This window comes from Aythya ferina (assembly GCF_964211825.1).
Source record: "Aythya ferina genome assembly, chromosome: 2".
Taxonomy (NCBI): Eukaryota; Metazoa; Chordata; class Aves; order Anseriformes; family Anatidae; genus Aythya; species Aythya ferina.
In genome coordinates, this window is record NC_140297.1 from 101025914 (window position 1) to 101046618 (window position 20705).

The 20705-nt window shown below is 34.2% G+C and overlaps 1 long non-coding RNA gene across 1 annotated transcript in view; it reads right to left on the minus strand.

Moving 5' to 3' along the window:
* Positions 1 to 2507: 2507 nt before the first annotated feature.
* LOC311432854 overlaps positions 2508 to 20705 on the minus strand; it is a 737448-nt gene continuing 719250 nt past the window's right edge. The window contains exon 2 of the long non-coding RNA XR_014690380.1: positions 2508 to 2838. This is a non-coding gene — a long non-coding RNA (uncharacterized lncRNA). The remainder of the gene's footprint in view (positions 2839 to 20705) is intronic.

Consider the following 20705-nt stretch of genomic DNA (forward strand, 5'->3'; position numbering starts at 1 on the left):
CTACTTGTTGTGAGACTTGCATTGCAGATGAAGCTATTTTCTGGAGGACTTTTGTGTCTTCAGCAAAGATTTGAGAAGTTTGGGAAAAAAAAAAAAAAAAAAAAAAAAAAGGAACTAAACTCACTCATGTCATTGTGACAAGGTACATGTTATGTACAGCTTTTCTGTAGACTGTCCTGTAGATCTCCCCCTGAAGCCCAAAGAGGACCCGTGCTGGAGATGGTGGATGTGTCCTGAAGGAATCTTCATCCCAGAGAGAGCCCATGCTGGTGCAAGTCATCTGGCAGGAACTGTAGTCCAAGGAGAGGAGCCCATGATAGAGAAGCAGTTTCTTTGTTGTTGTTATTGTTTTGTTTTCATTTGGTTTGTTTGTTTGTTTTCAGGAACTGTGGTTCCAAACGGGACACATTCTGCAGCAGACCATTCCTGAAGGACTGCACTGCATAACTTCCTACTTCCAGCACTTCAAGATGTGAGATGAACTGGGGAAGAAGGAAAGGCTAGAGAAATAGGGGGAAGGTGTTTTAGCTTTTGTTTTTGTTTCTCACCATTCTACTCTGTTTTTTATTGGAAAGAAATTACATTATTTTCCCCAATTCGAATCTGTTTTGCCAGATTCACAATTGATGAGTGAGATCTCCCCGTCTTTATCTTGACCCACAAACTTTTTTTTTTTTTTTTTCTCCCCATCTTACTGGGGATGGGGAATGAGAGAGTGGCTGGGTGGTTGTCTGGTAGTTGGCTAACAGCCCACCACAACCAGGGGCAAGGAAACTCAGATACTTGTGTAGTCAGGCTCAGTGTTTCATGCAGCTTCTCTCAGTTTAGTTAACAGTTGTTTGCAGCACCACATTGGGAAAAGTATCTTTTATTAAAAAAATATAACTAGAAATAACGATAAGTATAATGAATGAATAAAAGAAACAATATAGTTCTGTCTATAATATTTCAGTTTTAGGCCTTTCATATTTACCCATTCCAAGTAAGTCCAAAGTTTTTCAATGTCTTCTGCCTTAGAAGTAAATTTGTGTACTGTTTGTATTTTTTTTTGGCATGGAGAAATATTCACCAAATCTGACCTTTAAAATTGTATCCCAGAGAAAGTGGGTCAAATAAGCTATGAAACTGAAGGTAGAACAAAATAAAAAATGTAGTGGAGCCCTTTAATTTGTTAACTTTCTTTCTTAATTCTTGCCAAGATGGAAAGAAGAAAATTAATCAGGTTAAGAATTATGACATAAAGAATTCCTTAGAAACTATTATCGGTTGAGTGATATATATTTCCTTATAACCACATTAGCCTTTAGTACTTCTAATGTAAAATTATATAGATGAAAGAAGTGATAAGTTACAGCTAATTTTGAAAAACAATGAGCCATAAAAGAATTTCAAACAACTGAAACGATACATTTTAAATTAGGATAAAATTATAATTACATCATCTAAATTAGTGGGTTTTGTTTGGCCATTTCTTCTCTGTTCCACACTTGTGTGTAATGAACTGATTCCCATTTCCCTAAAGAAAATTCCTATTGACTAGCAAAAATTCATGGTTTTAAAACAAGCTCAACTATTGATCTTCCAATAAACAGTCTAACTTCAGTCCTCTAGTGACAGATATGTTAACAAACCTGTTTCTTGGCTGTCTTTTTAATAGATAATCAACTGTGATTTGAGTGCAGCCTATATTATCACCTTTATTTATTTTTAGTTCTATGGCTCAATCAGTGATTTGAAGTCTATATCACATCAAATATCAAGTATCAAATTTTACATTTTCCTAAGCAGTTTGCTTCTTTAACCTTTTTGTCTCTCTTCAGATTACTATGTTTATAATTATCAGCAGAGGTACTGAAAATATGAGAACTATTTCTGTATAAAACTACTTTTTCATAATAATCTAAAATGAAGAGGAAAAGCTATTTGAACAAAAATGTTAATTTGAATTCCATATTTTTTACAAACTTTTTTTATAAGGTGTTAACATCTTTTTTGGTAAAATATGTTGTTATATTGTTATATTATCCACAAAATAAAGAACTGAAAAGTCTTGATGTTTGTGTTAGGGAAAAAAAAAAAAAAAAAAGTGGGTTAAGTTCTTTAAACCTGTATATTATTATTATTATTATTATTATTATTATTATAGTGTTGATCAAAATATTCCTAAGTTTAATCACTTTTAAAAATTATTATTTTTATTTTTAAATTCTGGAGTTCTTGTGGTCAGACTGAGAACTGCTCACATTTCTAGCTTACTGAGAGAAAAATTACCTGTGGTGGAAACTTTTTTAGTGATTATTTCAAATTTTGTTAGACCAGCCACAGTCTCATAAGAAATACTGCAACATAAATAAATGTAAATGAATTGTTTAAGATAAGCTTTGGACAAAAATGAGATAGGAATTGTTGTAGCTTAACCTGGCAGGCAGCTCAAAACCATTCAGCTTCTCAATCACTCTCCCCAGATGGGATAGGGGAGAGAATCATAAAGGTAAAAATGGAAGAACTCATGGGTTGAAAGACAGTTTACTAGGTAAAGAAAAGCTACATGTGCAAGCAAAGCAAAACAGGGAATTCATTTATTACTTCCCATCTGCTGGCATATTTTCAGTCACTTCCAAGGAAACAGGGCTCGTCACATGTCTACTTGGAACATCTTCTCCTTCCTTTTTTACCCCAACTTTAATTGCTGAGCATGACACCATATTGTGTGGTCTCTTTGGCCAGTCTGGGTCTGCTGTCCTGGCTGTGTCCGCTCCCAGTTTCTAGTGCATCCCCATCCTCCTCTCTGACAGGATAGAGGAGCAGAAAAGGCCTTGGCTCTGTATAAACACTGTCCTGCAACAATGGAAAACATCAATACATTACCACCATTTTCATAAAAAATCCAAAACACAACATTATACATGTCTCTACAAAGAAAATTAACTCTCTTCCAGTCAAAACCATTGCATGGGGGAGAATGTGAAATTGAGATCATCCAGAGATGTGTTATTTTCCTTTCTTTTCTCCTTCTGTTTACAGTCAGTTCTTAGAATCCACATAGCAACTTTACTAATGAAAAACACAAATGAGTTAGTTGTGGAAACATGATACTGTATACATAGTTTATTTCTTTTGGTGAACTGCACCATTTTTCTTGCATTATAATATAATTTGAACAGAGAGTATCCATGTTAGCACAACTTGTCTAATTGCTCTAAAGTTACATAAATAGATCATAAAAGGGTTTAAGGCAGTCTTTATGGTCTACTGGTTTGATGATCCATGTTTGAGAAAATAGCTTCTGAGCCAAGAGAATGCAAGTCATATTTGTGCTGAACCACATAAAATTAACGTTTTATCAGGTAGTCTGATGGTTTCTGTGCATGGTACTAATCCGTTAGTGACTCCAAACTAAATTCTGTGTCATTTGATTCCTCTTTTTATCTTTTCTTCAGTATCTTTCAATTATTTCATTCTGCAGAGACAGACTTGCTAAAGCAATGTTGAAAGTTTGTTGCTGGCATAATTTTGATGTTAACTTACTTCTCTCCAGATAACTCACTGTCTGGGATGATGCTATCAATAGCTTGTCTACAAACCAAACAAGGGAAAACTACCTCTATATGTTCAGGAGAAAATTAACAACTCAGCAATGGTGAAAATACAGGCATGGTGAAACCACACAGTTATAATCTTACTCACGCACCTTCAAAGGTACATTTTCAATATACATGTATAGCTGAAATTGATTACTTCTAAGAGAAGGGGCAAAAAAGGCTTGTTTTGAAGAATTTTGAAGAGATATGTAATGGTATATTTTCACCTTGCTACATGATTTTATAACAGAACAACCACCAAGCATATCACTAATATTTCTTCAAAATATCCTCACTGATGCTGATTCACAAAACATTTATATTCTATACAGGGATTTTATTTCACTGTCCTCAAGCAGCTTATTATGAGAAACACACGTGATTTATCAGTGTTTGGAATGTGCTTTTATATAACCTTGTATAGTTCCTGAACATATGAAGTTCTTAATAGAAAAAGTGAATTATTTCTGGTCTAAATGCCACATAGTAATGGATTTCTCCTAACATCTCATAGTTCTATTCAGTCCTGACAATCCTGACACTCTGAAGTGTCAGTAAAGAAATGAAAATGAGATTGTGGCTGTGGAATAAATATAAATGATATGCATTGTACATTTGGCAGCTTGTTTCTTTTTATTCTAAATTAGTTATACAAAAAGTTTATTACTACAGTCTCTGAATGACCTGTCAAAATTTTCATAGTATGAAATGTAAGATTAAACAATTAGTAGTTTATAATCTATATTGTATACGTTTTACATGCTTTATTTTGGTTTATTAAAAGGGAGAAATCAAATTATGACAATTAGAAAAAAAATGCTATAACATAGTAGTTTACTAAGTATCCCTTCATGAGTCTGTGTAATGTTATAGTTATGAACACATATGCAATGAGTGTAACAAAAGGAAGGTAAAGAATCTTGTATTATTTAGTAGTCTTGCTTCATTTCTTCAGAAGGAATTATTTGTTGACCTTTATATGTGTATTTATATATGTGTATTAGCAAATTTAAATGTAAGAGGTAAAAGTACATAGATGAACACAATGAGAGTCTAGTTCTATCTTCCTGAATCCTTTCCAGTAAATACTAAATGCTTGCTAATGAAATGTTTTTCTCATTTGTAATCTTCACTTTTATGTGGACAGATACCGACCACCCCTGACTATATGAGAAATAGTGGAGTGCTACACTGATGTCTAATATCAAGAAATGTAATGAATCATTGGATTAAGCTACATCATTTGAGCCAAAAAGTATCATATTTAGTAATTTCATGGTGTTCCAATATTTAACCAGCTGAAAATTAGATATTTATGCAAACATGAAGAGAGTAAAACAACCCAGAGTATTTTAAATCACTGATTGGTGATTTTCTGCTCTGCAGAAGATGAACAAAACATACAGTACAAACAAATTGTAGGCATTATTTTGGTTAATGTCATTTTCATGTCAAGACATCATGGATCAGCTAAAATGTTGCAACAGGCATGGAAAAAATATTTTACAGTGTCTTTAAAGCAATAGAAGCTACATAACATTGTAAGGCCTTAAAGTAGAATTCCACTTTACAATTAGAGAGATGTTTTAGAAAATGTGTGTGACTGATAGCTGTTATTAAATCTAATATATCAGTACTATTACGCAAAATGCTTGGTAAGATGGTCAACAGTGAGGAAAGATGAGCAAGATAAGTGGTCCTGAGGAAAAAGAGATATTTAGTCATTTTTGAAGCATTAGCTGTTAGTGCTAGCCACTAAGATTGTATTAGAATTATTTCTCTCTCCTTAGATGCTAGATGTCACCATAGGCTGTGAGATGAGTAAGGGTCTTTTTCAAAAGTTTATTAACAGAACAGTTTTTTTTATGTATTTTTTTGTTTGATTATTTATTTCTTCCCTTGCATTTATTCAGAATTAATATTGCTTTGGGGTAATTACATTTGCTATTAGTTTCAGAGAAGGCTGGAATATCTATGGTCACTGAGCTCCAATTCTGTGACTTCACAATCTATTTAAGAAGTGATAAGGATTGATTATGATTGTGGAGTGCTTCAAACATGACAAGTACTGTGCAAGTGTGAAGAATTATTTTTAAAAAGTGTCTCTTGGTAAGAATAATGCTTGTGATGTTTGAAAGTATACTTACAATAAAGGGTTGTTATAATTATCAAATACTTTGGAACTTAATCTTTTGCAAAAGCCATTTATATCTAACCTGCTATTATTCTATACATTATTAATTTAATATAGGTGTTCATAAGTTCAGAGTTTGTAAACGTGATTTCTAAGTCTAGTATTTATAAACAAATGTCTTACTGAAGGGATAACTCATTCAAAAGAGTTCAGATGTGTGTCAATAATCAGTCAGACATGTGAAAGGAAAAAAGTGGGTTGAAAATCTGATGTGAATTTTTCCAGATAACTAAAACTACATTTACCTACCATGGCAGAAAAGAACTGGTCCTAAGGAAATAAATGAAATGAAAATAGTTTATCCCAGATGAATGTAAGAGTTTAAAACACTTTGAATATGCATTGCTTTACAGATATAAAATGTTGCATTTCTGATTGTAATTGAATGTCATCTCATATTTATAATAATTGTCATGGGGTAATTAACCAACTGTTTATTTATATCAAGAAAATGAGATTAAGAAACATTTTTTAAACTCCTTTGTGTCTAAAAAAAACAACAACAACGACAAAAAAAAACCACTAATTGAAAAATCCTAGACAGATTGGAAAATGTGGAAAATGAGATACTATGTTGATATTAGTGGTTTTAACAGTGGGATTATTATTTTGCTTTAAATTCAGTGTGTATAGTGTTTCAGATACTGTAGTAAACAATATGCACCTACAGGCTTAATGCGTACTGGAGAAAATTAACTGACAATAAGAGATCAAGTAAATATAATCTGTTGTTTTGGTACTAAGAAAGTCTGGCAGCATTTGTACTTAACTACAAAGCCACATTTATGCTAATTTACGACCATTGGTTTTTGATTAACCTTCACTGCTTGTGTGAAGCTCATTACAAATACTGACCACTGAGATGAATATCTGATTGCAGATTACTCTTAATATAGTCCTGATCTTCAATTGGTAGAATTACTCCTCCTGACATTGTGAAGATGTAGGTGAAAGAATGCACTTTTGAGTGCATTCTTGGCAGTTCATTTCATTTTTTAGTTCTTTATCATTATTATTATTAATAATATTTCTATTAATAATAATATTATTATAGAAAACAGGATGATTATTATAGCACTTCATTTCAGGCCTTGATTGTCTTTCACCTTATTAAAATTATGCTGAAAAATAATTTATGATTTAGCTGCTAAGAGATGATAAAAAATTTGTTTGAAATAATGGCACAATCATACTATATTTCATTGCTCAGTGTTTATTGGTCTTGATAAGGGGACAGTACATTAATTATATCTCTCTTTTACCATCTCAGTAACACGAAGAAATATCACTACTGGGAGAGGCATTACTTCATTCAGAGAAGAGTCTTTTCTATTTTAATGATATAATTTCAGTTAATAAAAGAAATAGCCATGACTATTCTTTGTCTCCTGTAATTCAGTTAGAAATTGTATCCAAACTGGCTTTGGAAAATGACTCAGTGATCAAGTATTTAAAAGCAAAAGTAAAGTCTTACTGTGCTATTTCTTCTTCATGTGCTCAGGAATTATAATAGAAGCAGGAATTTACATTTTGTGTCAAGTCACTGACAGCGTGGAGGTTCAATGACTTTTCAGATGTAAATAGGATGATTCCACTGAAGTGTTTCTTTTCACTCTGCAAGATTTCTTTTTCCTCTTTTTCCTCATTTTCCATCTTTCCTCTTAACAAAGTAAAGTACAAAGATCAAGTGAATATTCATGCTGATGGAAGATGTCAGACTGACAGCGTTAGAAAATGAGGACCTTAATTATACCCAGAAAATGGACAGCACGGACAGCACCAGTGCATGTTCCCTTTCACTGAACTGTTTACTTTATTCCCAGATCTTGATTGAACACTTCTAGGGATTAGAAAATGATTTAATCTCAGTGTCTCTGAGGTGAGCAGCCTCACTTCTGAAACTGCTGAGAAGGGAGCCAATTAACAGCAGCTGTGACGGTTTTATTTTCAAATCATATACATTTCTGTCCATTAGGAATTAGTCTGAGATCATCATCCCACATACTATCCAACATCTGCCAGGGTGGGTGCAGTTCTCAGTCACGCACAGCTATGTTACATTGTTCTGGTGACATACAGGTGAAAGACACTGCATTCACTTTCCCTGACACGGAAGCCACAGAGTCTCCACAGTCCAATATTTTGTTCTATTTTTGAATGGTGGATTCTTGAACCTTAATCACAGTAAGAGCTGTGACCTTGAGATGGAACTGAGATTTTAGAGCATCAGAAAAAGAGTTAGGGTTTGCCACAATGTTAATATCTAGCTCCTAGATATTAAATAGAGTAATTAAATTTGTAACTGCTGGCAGAGCTCCAGCTACAGTCTTGAATATATCAATATAGTATTATCTCTGTGTTGGAAAACCTAGAAACACATTAGACACAATAAAAACAAAACACCTTCCAAACCATTGAGCTGGCAGCTAGTGTGCTGGCTATTGAGTTAAACTGCAAAAGAGATAGTTGTATGGCACCATTTAGTGCTTTGCATCCATTTTGCACTATTGCATCCTTCAGATGTAGGCTTCTCTCACTCATACTGTTGTTTATGTCAGAGCTGGTGATATATACCACCATGAGTGTTCGGGAGGAGGACCGACATTTTCACAAAGAGAGCTCTTCTTCCTGTTTCCACCTTTTATTGCTGAGTGTGACATCTTATGGTATGGAATATCCCTTTGGTTGGTTTAGGTCAGCTGCCCTGGTGATGTTTCTCTTCTCACTTTTTGCCCACCCCCTAGGAGGGTTACAGAGAGTCCCGCTGCTGTGCCAGCACTGCTCAGCAGCACACACAAGCTGGTGTGATAACACTGCTGTTCCAGCTACAAGTGCAGAGCACAGCACTGTGTGGGCTGCTGCAGGGAAAGTTAACATTCCAGCCAGGCCCAGTACAAACTTCAACAAGATGGGTTTTCAGAAAAAAGTAAACGAAGAAGAGGGGCTGAAAAGTGGTCTGTTGATCCTGAAACCATTCCCTGCAAATACAATTAATTATGCAATTAGGAAAAAAAGGATCTTAAATTTCTCCACCAATGTTCAAAACTATTGATCATCATGTTATGCAATGACACACAGATAGGATGTCAGAGTGATGAATATGAACTCCTCAATATGAACTGGGGAGGTCTAGAACTGAGCAAATGTTGTAATCCCCAAAGATACTGGTTTTAATAAGTTAGGGCACATGCAAAACTCTCTTTGAAAAATCTTTCAAGTATTTCAATATGAAATATAAAAGTTCCTGAAACTGTGAAAATTGTCAAGGAGAATGCAAAAGATTTCTTGCTTCATTGGAGTTTTCACAAAAAGGTGGGCTCAACATAGTTAAGAAACTATGTCTGGAAAATCAAAACTAGAAAAATATGTTGGCAGCAGTTTAAAAGAACTGCATCTAGTTAGCTCTCTAGAGGAAATCTTTGAACAGTGTTCTATTCAAACATTTAAATAACTTTAAAGCTACTCTTCCATTTCTCACGAGTAATGACTGATCTTTGGTCTTGCTGAAAAATAATTACTATATTTTAGAGTGTGTTTAACACTCTAATATTATAGTCTTTTTTAACAATCAAGCAAGTTTCTATAGTTTATATGTAATTATTATGTTATGTGCTCAGGTGCTCCATATAATATTGATGTAACATTTCTGTGAACCCTTTTAGATATAGCATATATATGTGTGTGTGTGTGAAATATTTTAAACATAACTGTATAAAAGGCAAAAATATTGTTTCACAGCATCTGTGAGATTTCAGAATTTGTTTTCATCCCACATTGGAAATGACCAAGCAGTCTGTCCTCTTAATTTGAAGAAGTTTTAGTTGGAATAAAACAATGTTGCATCTCTGAAAAACTTTTGAGCACCTGTGAAATGAATTTTCACTGCACATTTTCTGATTGTAGTCTTAAATATTTTTAAAGTTCAAGTTACATTCATGTCAAAGAAAGTCACCTGCAGTGCCCTGAGCCATAAATCACTGAATACTAAGTAGGGACAATTGTCTGTAGCTAAGATTTTGTTTGCCTGCTTGATTTTTTGTGTGAATTTAAGTCATGATGTCCCCTCTCCTGTCAGAAAAGTTCCTATGCTTGTGAAATTGTAGAATTTTTGGACCAGTGCCAATCAGATCATTTTTTGCTTGAGTGAATTTCCATGTGTGGCCATTATAGGCTTAAGAGTCTCACAAGGCTGTGTCAATTAAATTTGATTTTGCAAAATCTTTCAAGTCAAAAAAGGTGGGAGGAAAAAAAAACATCAGTTTAGGGAGTGGTTTATTGAAATATCCTTTGTATTAGGAAATACTTTCACAGAAAACATTTAACTCATTAATCTGAGTAGTGAAATGTGGAGTTTCCATTTCAGAATCTTCAAAGTTAATCCAGTCTCTGCAAAAGAAATGGTAACTCTCAGTGGTGAATTTCCTATGTTTCTCATATAATAAGAACAAGTGGAAGATGTGCACAGTTGGAAGTTCGGATGTTGGTAGGGGAATAAAAAGTGAGAAAAGCTCATATTTAGTAAAGGAAGTAGATATATTTTACAGTGTGTAGAATGGAGGAAAGCAGTTTAGACTTGCAAGGTTGATTTTCTTTTGTAGTCAGCGTGGTATATAATAGGACATAAGTTTTCAGAATATTGCCTATATATAGGCAGCTATTACTGTTTCTATAGTAATAAGATAAATATTGCTTTGAGTGCTGCATGATTAGAAGGACACCATTTATATTCATGCATAGCTGAATGAACGTGTTTTCTGCTTGATGGTCTTCAAGAAGACAACTGGTTGAGGTTAAAGAGGTTTCAGAGTGTGAATGGATAATTAAGATAATTTGCCATCTGCCAAGCAAGAAAAAGAACAATCAAAATAGAATCATACACTCCAGTGGGGTAGCACATTTATAGCAGGCAACAATTATGCCTTTTGTTCCAGTGATTATTATTTCATTAGGCTCAAGACTAAAATGATTCCTTCCTGCAGAGAAAAGTGTGACTTCTAAGTACAGCAGTCTCATAGTACATATAGGCTACTGCCATTTATTTATCACACACAAAAGAAAGGATGCTACATATAAGAAAAAAATGCATTTTTATTAGTTTCTCTTAGAGTACCAGGTCTATATCTCTACCTTTATTTAGTCATTTTATTTATGTAAAGATATTCCCAAGAAATTTTAAAAGCAGGCAGAACTGGTAACATATTTAAAATTGAGGTCAGTCTGATTAGTATTCAAACATGATAGATTTGTAGTTTGACCCAGAACCATGTACAATATCCAAAATGTAAAATCAGTGAGCACTTAAGTAGCTGAGACTTTTACGTCAGTTATAAGCCAGAAACACTCTTCTGTGCATTATTAGTTGAGGCAGTTTTTTTTTTTTTTTTTTGGTTTGTTTGTTTGTTTTTGTTTGTTTTTTCTTTTCTGTGTCACACTTTAAGTTTTACATTTATTGAAACTATGAGACTGCACAGTGCAAAGTCAAGAATATTGAAACAAAGGGAAAAGCTCCAAGAAAGTTACTGAATTTAGTGCTTAGTGCACCAGAATAGCACAGCAGCCATTGCTGAAAACAAACAATTAAAAAATAAATCATAATCTCTCCAAATGAGAGACATGGGACAGTCAGGTGGCAGGTATGCTTGAATGTTGGGTGAAAGATAACTGCTGCTTATTCTTCTTACAGGCTCCCCCAGATTGGAAGGTCTCTCCTTTTATTTTATTTTTTTATTTATTTTTTATTTTTTTTTCTTTCACATGGACCAGAAGGAGAGAAATGGATATTTTGTCTACGCATTAGTTCTTGTGCTGTGTTTCAATTACATCATGGTATTTACATTGTGAAAGTATGTGAAAGTATCTATCCTGACATAGTGTAATATGCTGGAATACAGGGAAGGCATTCTAATGCAACATAGTAACATGTTGTAACATTAATCTGTTATACCAGGTTGAAAAATTTACAATAGAAATAAACATCTACCTTCACTGAATAAACGATCTTTGGAAAAGAATTCAGCAAATTACTCACAAATTTACCACCTGGATATCTCTAATGAAAAAATTAATGACTGTGGCATTTGACCATCTGTTTTAGAAATATTCTGGCAGGTGGAGGTACCTGCTACCCAAAATTAAAGATAGATTGTGGAAAACAGATATTTTTCAGGCCAGTTATTTTTCTATACAACTTAAGAAAAAAAGTCAGTGAAAGCTAGAACACTGTTTTTTATAGGTGTACAGTTAATGCAGCAGTAATGTTTAAATATTTACCAAGATACCTACCCTAAAAATATTAAATATTAACAAAGATAGCAGAGGAACTGTTAAAATTACTATCTGTATTTCATAGTCTTGGCTTTCAGAATCCATTCCAAATCTTGGTTGATAGAATAAACTTTTTCTGGCTTTTGGTAACAGTAATTTGAAGTAGTCACAAAAAATGTCATTGGCTATCTTCTACACTATGGATAAACAAAAATCCTTCTCCTTTATTATTCTTATAGTAAGTAATGTCTTTGTTAACTTGAAAGTGACCTATTTAGGGTCTCTCTCAGGTACAGAATGTGTATGTATGTGTACTTGTGAGGTAGAGGGATAGCTATTTGCATCTTAACCTGGAAAATTTGTATTGAATTTCAGTGTATTAATCCAAAGAATCTAATATTTTATTTCCAAAGATTTTTTCAGGATTCATGTTTCTATTTTCTTTAAGAGTACTGAAAGTTGAGGGGAGGAGGAAGGAATAAAAACAGTCCGGAGCCAAGAGAAAACAATCTCTGTTCTGCTGCTTAATCCCATTGATTTTCCTTCCCTACAAATCAATCTTATTAGTAAATTCTTTTCTGTAAAATTGATGTAGTATTTGACCCAGGTAAAATTCAGAGAGTAAATCCAATGAAAATTTTAAACTGTAGCTCACTTTTATGGATATTGTAAACTTACCTCACATCTCCAAAGTAGTTATGTTATTATATTAGAATCAAGAACTGTTCTCACACACATATATTAGGAAAGAAGAGTTATTTAAAATTTAGAAGAGTAAAATATTTAGAAATGTAAAATATTTTCCTATAAGCTTAGTTTACTTATCTTTTCTTTCACTCTTACATAGTAATTCAATATACTTATTCTCTTATATCCCCTCTGGTGACACCAAGCAATGTGCATATTCTTTGGCACAGTATGGATTTACTGTTGCCAGTCATTCAGGTGATTTGATCCTTTATAAATAAACAGCTTTGCTTGTTTTTATATATATATATACATATATATATATATATGTATATATATATATGTATATATATATTCAGATAATAAGACTCTACATTAAACCAGGTATCTATTAAAAAAATATATATATGTTTTAGAGTTGATTTTTTTGTCACTGATAATGATAGTCATTTTTTTCCTTTTTTATTTATCTTAAGACTTTTTTTTCCAATGTGACATTTATTTCTTACATCACACAGATTAAATATCCCTGCTAATTAATACAGATTTGCTTTTTTATTGATTGATATATGTTTTGTTTGAATGTTTATGAATAATTCTTGTATCCTGCATTATTACTTCAGTGCAAAAACGTAAATCTGCTCCTCTAAAATGTTTCAGATATCTTTCCCTGGTTCATCAAGGAAGGTGAGGACAAATTGTGGAATGGGTTGTAACTGAAGACAACCTCTCATTGTTAGTAGTACATAAATTATTCCAGACTGGTTTGAAAATTGGACTAAATATATCTTGCCCCGGTTTCTTGGTATGGATCCAAATTCAGATAGTTTTCTTGTCTGAACACCTTCAAGTAGGTCTGCAAACTCCATACCCTTTAGATGCTAGCCTGATTACTGGCTGGATACTTATTGTTTCTCATCCTTTCTCTCTGTTTTTTAGACTTAGCTTACACTGACTTAATTCTAGGTTTCAGTCTTAATGCTGTGAAATCCTGAAGGTTCCTTCCAACTCAGTTGTAAGGTGTATTTTATGCTCTTTTCCTTCTTGCTTAGACTGACTACAAAAAGTAGTCTGACTACAGAAGGAAATTAATTCACTTTCCAAGACCAGTGATGTGGAAGGAGCACATATCCATTAAAAGAAATGAAAACATACGTGGAATTTAAAGTTCCACTAGGAGCTTATTCCATTTATTCTTTACTGTTATGATATCAGTACTTTTCATTTCATGTTCCTTCTTGATATTCCCAATAGTTTTGATCCTGCTTCTTGTGGGAAGTGGAATTCCTCCTAGAAAATCGCTTTTCTAATTTGGCATTACATTATTTTAAAAGCTCATAAACTTTCATGAATTTAGCCATTTCAAACCTCTCTGAAGTAGCACAAATGCTATTATTTTCACCAAACAGATTAAGAAAAAAAAATCAATTTAGGAATTACTTAGGAATTTGTGAGGATATTAAGAACAGAATTGATATCTCCTCAGACACAACAAGAACCTGTTGCTAGACGTTCATTCCTCTTTCCAAATTAGATTAGTTGGAGTATTTGAAGACTGCAATCTTTCCTGTTTCTAAATATTGATGATGGAGTAACACTTTCTTTGAATACACCTTTGTTCTTCTGTTTTTTCCACTTACCAATTTTGCCTGAAACTGATCAGATGGGTCAGATGCATGCTTACAAGGGAAGACTGACTCCATTCAATATAGCCCAGTGTAACCTCTTTATAGTACTCTGTTTCTATAACTAATCCTTTGTTTCTTGTAGCAAAGATAAAGAGCTGATCAGTTGAGACAAGTGAGAAACCTAATAGAAATGAAATAACTGCATGGTTGGTGGGATGTTGTTGTGGTATAACCCTGCTAAGCACCATACAACTCTTTGGTCACTCCAGGTGGGATTGGGGAGATGATTGGGGAGGTGAGGGAAAAAAAAAAAAAAAGTGTGTTGAGAATTGAGATAGTTTAGTAGGGTGGAAAAGGAAGGGAATAACAACGACTATAATAATAATGATAAAAGAATAATCAAAATAAGTGATGCATGATACAGTTGCTCACCACCTGATGATTGATGCCCACCCTATCCCTGAGCAACGGCATCCCCCCGGGACAACTCCCCCCAGTTCTATTGTTCAACATGATGCTGTATAGTATGAAATTTCCCTTTGATCAGTTTGGGTCATCTGTCCTGTTTCTGTCCCCTCCCAGAACCTTCAGCATCTTCCCTGGCAGGGTAGCATTAGAAGCTGAATAGTCGTTGACAAAGAGTAAGTGCTGCTCTGCAACAACTAGAACATAAGTGTATTTTCAGCATTATTCTCATCCTAAATCCAAAACACAGCATGATAGTAATAGGAGGAAAATGAACTCTATCCCAGATGAAACCAAGGCAGACATGTATACCAGAAAAAAAAAAAAAAAAAAAAAAAAAAAAGGGTAAAGGGTAATACATGAATAAAGAAAGAAACAAAACACTAGCAAGCAAGAGTTACTAAAGAAGTTGACAAGACTCAAATTTTCTGCCTTTAGGAAGAAATGTGGATGAATATGCATGTAAATTGTAGGTTCCTTGACAATTACAGTGATATAAAGTTGTAAACAAAGAAAGTACTTTGTATGAAGCCTCAGTTTTTATGCAGCTCAGAAATTCTCCTGAAACTAATTTGATTTTTTTTTCTTTCTCTCCTCATTTCAAAAGCATTCTCTTTCTAATGTAGACTCTTCTGTGACACATGGAAAAACTTTAGTCTAAATACCTAGGCATAATTCAGTTTTGCCTTGGCTTATGCTTATCTTAACTATATCACAGTTGACAGTTTGCCTTTCTGTGATTTATACCTGTGTTTGAGGCATTTTATTACATCATGGTGTGGGACTGGTGATAAAGACAGGCTAAAGAAGTTTCATACAGCTTCCATATCTGGAAGTCTATTCTATTTTCCACTCTTTATTTTATTTATTTATTTATTTATTTACTTATTTATTTATTCCCAAGACCCAAAGTTCTTTATTTCTTTTTGTAAATAGCAGAATGAACACCTTCAGCATCAGCACAATCATCTTCTTCTCTCCCAATCTACCAGCCTTTCTCCCACCCTCTGTCAAACTTTTAACATTAGAAGAAAATGAAACTAAATGTTTATTTTACCATATTCAATTCACTCATTTTTTTTTTCTATTTTGTATGTGCACGCGCAATTTCCTCAAATGAAAGAAAGAAAATAATAATAATTATGTGAGACTAGAAAGTTTCTGCTGTGTTAGAGTAGACCACTGTGCTTGAATAGACTGCCATGGTGTGGTGAAAAAAGGCAGCTGACTTCCTGACTTCTGAGTCCTAACCATGTATAAGCTTTTGCTACAAATGTATAAGGAAGTCTGGTCTGTTTTCAGGTTTGCATAAAACTTCATAACCAAGAAATATTACCTGTTTTATCATGAAACTGACGTTGCTCTTGGATCTTCACTCATGGAGGTGATGTCTCTTTGTTTTACTGTAAACTTGAAGTCAGTTTTAATTTTCATGAAGTTCTTTTTTATCCTTCCCCTTCCTAGTTCATTACCTTCTTTTCAGTTGAGTCTTTTTCTAACATTCCCTAGGGTGACAGACAGAACTCTTGCTGAATGTATATATGCTTTTAAAGTCCTCCTTCTTGTGTGGAATTGCAGAGGAATGAAATTAAGTATGTATTCAGCATAAGTTTCTGAGAAGAAAGAAAATCTATTGATTCTTCAGCCCACTCTTGTACCTTGGTTTAAAATATACATATCAGTTCAGCTAGGACTGAAATCATTTAGTACTTACGGTGATGAAAGAAGTATGCCAGGATCTCACTCTTTCCTTATGTCTATACTGTACGTAAATCCCAGGATAAGTGATGAAAATGGTAGCATCCTCTCTAGACTGTCCTTAGACATGCTATGCAGTGACTGACCCCAACCCTTGGTCTTCTCCAAGTTCCCTTTGTTGTGGGACCAGAAACAAATAAGCGATCTAAGTTTGACTGACTAGACTATCCCATACAACTATATTTAAACTAACCTGTACAAAATCTTTTTTAAGCAGTGTGAGAGAACCAGTGTTTAAACAAATGAGGTTATGCCATTTTAAAAAGTTAAAATAAGGTAGAAAGTGCCAGATCATCTCACTAAGACTGAGCTGTAACTGCATTCTACCCTGCACTGTATGTTCACTTTTCTTGTATTTTATATTGCAAGAGACTTTCACTTTGTAGGCATTGTCAGTGTAAATCTATTAATTCTAGTACTTAATTTGGTCAGAGTCAATATATTTTTTGTAGACAGCCTGTGTTAGAACTTAATTCTTGTAATTATTTAGAGTAGTATAACTCATTGCAGGCAGTGTGTGCAAGTCATGTAGTTAATCTGGTTACAGTTCTCAGTGCCATCTATACAAATCACACATCACAACATTTTAATTACATTGTCACTCTTCATGGCATAGAGTTTGTGAAAATCACAAGGTTATTTAACTCTTTTATTGTTAATTATGGCAAAAACCTGTGACGTTTAATCTTGGACACAAGAAACCCTGTCTTACCTAACAGGTTAGGAAACGTACTGATATTTATTTATTTATTTATTAACATGAACATATTAAACCATACATTATCATTAGAAAACAGTGTTCCAAAGCTGGACCAATGGTCTATACATTTAAAATAAGTTTTTGGAGCTATGTTTTGGTCAAGTGATTGTTGCTGAAAAAAAATTTTTGATGCTCTCCATTAGTGGCCAAAATCTAAACTCAAAACTTCAATGTCAAGATCTGATCCATATGGTAGTGCTCTGAATTACCCACAGGTATCTGCAAAGTTCACAAAGGATTTGGTAATCCTGATTATTTATGTGCAGAATTGATTAAATGTGTATGAATAATAGAGAGGAACATGTAAAAAGACATTTCCGTTTCAGACTTATTTGCAAAATCAGAGTGCAATGCTGATTGCCAACAGATCAATGCACCAATAGGGGAAGTTGGTAAATTTTTGTACAAACAAAGTTAGTTAAAGATGTGTTTTAACATATTTTCTTTTAATATTTTTGGTTCGTGCATGTGAGCTTGCATATAATAGCACCAGACAAGGTGTCCACAAGGTAAGAAGGTAGTAAGTTTTGAGTAACATTAACAAAACAATAGCCCCAATCTTCTAATACCTATCTAGTACCTATCTGGAGAGACACGGATCTGATGGATGGACCATTCGGTGGGCAAGGAATTGGCTGGAGGTTCGCTCTCAGAGACTTGTGGTCACAGCTCAATGTTCAGGTGGAAATCAGTAATGAGTGCTGTGCCTCAGGAGTCAGTATTGGGACTGGCACTGTGTAACATCTTTGTCAGTGAGAGGGACAAAAATTGAGTACACCCTCACCAAATTTGCTGATGACACCGCTGTGTGCTGCAGTTGACTCACTGTAGGGAAAGAATGCCATCCAGAGACCTTGACAGGCTTGAGATGTGGGCCTGTGTGAACCTCATGAGGTTCAAGAAGGCCAACTGCAAAGTCCTGCATCTGGGCTGGGGCAATCCCAAGCACAAATACAGACTGGGCAGAGAATGGATTGAGAGCAGTCCTTATGAGAAGGACCTGTGGGTGTTGATTGACAAGAAGCTTGACATGAGCTGGCAATGCATGCTTGCAGCACAGAAAGCCAACCATATCCTGGGCTGCATCAAAAGAAGCATGGCCAGCAGGAAAAGGGACATGATTCTCCCCCTCTACTTTGTTCTCCTGAGATGCCAACTGGAGTACTGCATTCAGTTCTGGGGTCCCCAAAATTAGAAGGACATGGACATAGTTGAATGAGTCCAGAGGAAGGCCATGAAGAGGATCAAAGGGCTGGAGGACCTCTCCTATGAAGACAGGCTGAGTTAGGCTTTTTCAGCCTGGAGAAGAGGAGGATCTGGGGAGACCTTAGAGTGTCCTAAGGGGGCCTACAGAAAAGCTAGTGAGGATCTCTTTATCACAGTGACAGGATTAATAGCTTCAAACTAAAAAATAGGGTAGATTTAGATTAGAGGTTAGGAAGACATTCTTCACTGTGTGGGTGGCGAGGCACTGGAATAGGTTGCCCCATGGCTGCCCCACCCCTGGAAGTATTTAAGACCAAGATGGATGGGGCTTTGAGCAACATGGTCTAATGGAAAGTGTCTCTTTTGTAAAAGGTATTGTAAACATAAGCTCATGTTTTCAGTTAAAATTGAAGTGGAAAAACTACAATTCCTTTCTTCTCTGTTTCTTGTACTATTTCTTTTTGCTGAAATCATCTCTGAATTCACTAAAAGCCACATAATAATAAATAGAGGGTCATTCTAGAGATTTAAGTAGTAAAGATTACAAAAATTTTCAAGATGACAGAAAGTTCGTCAATTCAACAAATCCTTCATGAGGTAAGTACACAGATCAAATAGTTGTTTCTATAATTAGTTCTACAACATTTTAAGTAAATTAGAGAAACTCTGACTTTTCACTTTACTGTAGAATTTCATATATTATTTCTACTCAAATTTCCAAAATAACTTCATATTATCACTTTATTTAAATTTTTCTAACATCTTTGTAGTATCTTTCTGTGTCAGCTTTCACAATGCTTCATTCTCAATAAGCCCTAAAATACTTAAAGAGCCTTAAAATACATACATCTGTGAATTCAGCATAGCAAGACTTCTCAACTGAGCCTCTCAGATCTGTTTTTTGTTTTGTTTTGTTTTGTTTTGTTTTTTTTTTTATTCTAATTCTATACAAATATATATATATATATATATTTTTTTTTTTTCCAGAAAGACTGTTTTAGGACAAAACGGAAAAAAAAATGCTAGATAGGTGATCTGACTCCAAATGACAGCTGTAGCTATATGTGTGAATGAGCTTGTCACTCTCTCTGCACAGGGATACAAAAGAGCCCTCCACAAATTATTGAGAATAATTTATATATTTATTTTAATGTAGAAGGAATGGAACATTAGAATAGGGAACCTATGACAGCAATTGTGGTTATGAATTTAAATAAAGGCCATGTTGAAAGCAATTCCAGAGTTGAGAAGGCGCGAGGGGACTTTATCAAGACAAGTGAAAGCTCCAGAGGTTAAGGATAAAGATGGTTTCCTGAATTTCTTGGACACATCATGCAAAAAGAAAATCGACAAGACAATAATAGGTAGAGCTATTACATTGAACTAAGGAGATTATATATAAGGATTATAACTTTCCTCGTATGGCTCTGCCTCCAATTTCGTGGAAAAAAAAAAAAGTTACTGTATAGTTGTCTCTATCCCTAAAGGCTTCAAGTGATACATGATGTGACTGGAGAAAGAATAAGGGATTGTAGTTACTGAAGCAGGTGGAGATCCTGGAAGACAGTGAAGTATGTTGGTGTTATGAGGATGCAAGTCTTTCTTTGTTTTATGGTTGCACATATAGTATCATGTATGGACTCTTCCTCAAATTGAATGTTGACTATATAGGAACAGTATTTGTCATTCTGTTTGGCAGGATTTTACCTCATGAATGGCTGGTTACTTTTACGGGTACCTAGGTAACTGCATTCCTTTGTAAAAACAGAATGCTGTTTCTTAAAAGTACAATAGTGTTATTCTGCAACTTGGTTAACTACTACCTATTTTCCTATATATTTTCCTGCTTTCAATACTCCAAGATTCAAACACTGAAGAATGAGTAATGAGGAAATAAACTTAGACTATGAAAAACATAACAGAAATCTTGAGCCCTTGATGCTCATTTATTATTACAGAAATACATAATATTTTTAGATTTTTACAAAAAGTTTACATAGTGTCTGTTCTTGTTCCTCATAATATTGTTTGAAAGAACTGATTTACGCTATGTGTACCTGAGATTCATATTTCTAAGAGTAAGTGCACCAGTTCCGTGATAATTTTTTAGTGTTCTGTTCATGCTCAGATGCTTTGTGTGACTTTTGGAATGGCTCTATTCT